The following is a 2,864-nucleotide window of genomic DNA, read 5'->3' on the forward strand; positions in this document are numbered from 1 at the left end:
CCATTTAGGACAGTACTATACTAAATGGGTTTCCTTCTGGATTCAACTTTTGATGTCACTGACTACCTCTTTGCTTAGTAAAATACCTGTCTTAGGTTATCTTTAAATTCACATCAAAACCTTCATTTTTGCCTATGATGGAGTAACTTGTTGAAGACTAAAGTTCCTGCTGAAGTTACTAGAAGTGCTAGGAAACTAAAATCCTTTTGAAGGCATTGTAGAGCTCTGAGTCAGTTAAGAATCAGAAGAGAAGGATACAGACACATTCTGTACTGAGTTTTCTCTTGTGCTTTCTAACTCTTAAGCTGTGCAGAGAAAAAGAATAAAAGCTGAGTAGGGTATAAAAGATAAGCAAAAAGCAACTGGAGAATTTGCATGGAGCTTTTGATAGTTTGGTGTTCTGGCTCAGGTTACAGTAGAATCTGTTGAAGGACAGTGTCATAAGAGTGAGGACAAACCACAGGCAGGCAAATCTTTTTAATAGTGTTCAAACTCAAGCACTCTCTGTGCCTGATTGGATTGAGTTGATCTGTTCATCTACTTTGACCTCCCTCTAGAAAAGAATTAAATTTTCTTTGGCAGAAGATAACAGCATCTAGAATCTGTATATTTTCCCTATAGGCATTTCATAAAATCATTCACATAGAGTGCTTGGCAGTCAATAAAAAATTGCTAGGTGTACAGTAAGTCCAAGAGAAAAAAAAAAAAAAAAAAACAAGAATAGGAACAGTTCAAAGCATCAAAATAGTCTTGATAAAGATTACAGAGACTTGAGGGCTGGGGAGATAGCTCGGTTGGTAGAGTGCTTGCCTTGCAAGCACGAGGCCCTGGGTTCAATCCCCAGTACCGCAAAAAAAAAAAAAAAAAAAAAAAAAAAAAGATTACAGAGACTTGGGAGTTACAGAAGCATTAAAATATGTTAACTAATCTAGTTATGAAAATGCAAGCTGAGATTGAAAATTTTACTAGAGAAATGGGATCTTTAGAAAAGGAAATTTTGAAAGTGTGGGACAAGCCTGGCTTCACAGACCCGTCTGGGAGACCTGCCTCCAGGACCCTCTCAGAGCTGCTCTTTGGAGTCATGAGAGTTAAAGGACAATTCAGGATCCCATCTTCACTTCCCTGTGACCTTGAGAACCCCCAAATCCAGCCTCCTGCAGAAAGCCCACCTCAGTCCAGACCATCAGTCAGCCCAATGGCCGTAGCAGCAGCCCTAACAAGACTTCAGGCGGAAGCCAAGTGCCCCATCTGCCTGGATGACCTGAGAGACCCGGTCACCACCGAATGTGGACACAACTTCTGTTGCTTCTGCATCCAGCAGTCCTGGGCCGATCCGTATAAAGGTTTCCCTTGTCCTCTCTGTCGACATCAGTGCGAAGAAGGGCACTTCAGGAGAAACACCCACCTGGGGAGGATGATTGAAATTGCCAGGCTGCTCCACATCAGCCTGAGGAAGGAGAAGAAGGAAAAGACGGGCCTGTGTGAGAAGCACAACGAGGTCCTGACCCTTTTTTGTGAGGAGGACCTGGAGCTGTTGTGTGCCCTGTGTGCTCAGCCCCCTGACCACCAGGGCCACTACGTGAGGCCCATCAAGAAGGCTGCCTCTCACCACAGGAAAACGCTTCAGAGTTACATGGAGTCCCTGAAGAGGCAAGTGGCAGATGTTTGAAAATTATTAGTCACCCAGGACCAAAAACAGTTAGAACTAAGAGAGAGGGTGGAACACCAGAGACAGAAATTATCCTCCGAATTTGAGTATCTGAACCAATTTGTTGAAAATGAGCAACAAGCAGTTATATCAAAGTTAGCAAAAGAGGAGAGGGACATTGAAAGGAAACTCAACGAAAACAAGAGGGCATTTTCAAACCACATTTCCAAGATCAAGGGTTTAATAACGGAGGTGGCAGAGAAGAGCATGATGTCAGAAGTGAAATTGCTGACAGATATCAAGAGCATCTTCCACAGGTGTGAGAGCCTCAAATCCCCAGCTCTCTTTTCCTCTGGTTAAGGAAAGAAGGATGCAGTCTTCCTTTGCAGTTTTCAGCTCTAAAGAAAATAAGACAGAAGTTTAGAGAGGAGGTTACTCTGGATCCCGAGACAGCGCATCCTAATCTGCTTGTGTCTGAGGATAAAAAGTGTGTGACTTTCGTTCAGAGAGAGGAACTTGTTCATCTGGATCCAGTGAGATTCATGGCTTATCCAGTGGTTCTGGGTTCAGAGGGATTCAGTTCTGGCCGGCATTACTGGGAAGTCCGAGTGGAAGACAAGCCTGAATGGACTGTGGGGGTTTGTCAAGACTCCATTTCCAGAAAGGGGAAATGGCCACTGTCAAGTCTGAGCAGATGCTGGATGATTCAGCTGCACAATGGTGTTTATGTGGCACAGTGCACTGTCCCAGTCACTCTCTGGCTAATGGAAAAACCCACATGGATTGGCATTTATCTGGACTATGAGTTGGGTGAGATTTCCTTTTACAGTGTGAGTGTGAATGACAGGTCCCACATCCATTCTTTCATGGATACATTTTCTGAAGCATCGAAGCCTTATTTCGGTATTGGCTATGACTCAAAACCTCTTACTATCTGTGAAGTAGCAGACTGTGAAGGGTGAGCTTCAACATTGCTTCATCTTCTTCCTGCCTTTTATGGATAAATATTAGTGAATATAGCAATTTTTTGTTTTCTTTTCTATTTTGAGATGAGAGTTTCACAATGTTGCCCAAGCTGGTCTCCAGCTCTCCCTGTCTCCTACCTCAGCCTCCTGAGTAGCCGGGATTACAGCTGCACACCACCATGCCTGGTCAGCATCAATGATTTTTTTTGTACCAGGGATTGAACCCAGGGGTACTTAACCACTGAGCCACA

The 2,864-nt window shown here is 43.8% G+C and overlaps 1 pseudogene across 1 annotated transcript; it reads left to right on the top strand.

Moving 5' to 3' along the window:
- Positions 1-1,195: 1,195 nt before the first annotated feature.
- On the top strand, positions 1,196-2,610 carry LOC306652694 (tripartite motif-containing protein 75-like; annotated as a pseudogene). Its single transcript has one exon. The product of its transcript is annotated as a tripartite motif-containing protein 75-like (transcript).
- The last annotated feature ends 254 nt before the right edge of the window (positions 2,611-2,864 follow it).

The sequence above is a fragment of the Sciurus vulgaris genome (genome assembly GCF_902686455.1).
Source record: "Sciurus vulgaris genome assembly, contig: HiC_scaffold_453_arrow_ctg1, whole genome shotgun sequence".
Classification (NCBI taxonomy): Eukaryota; Metazoa; Chordata; class Mammalia; order Rodentia; family Sciuridae; genus Sciurus; species Sciurus vulgaris.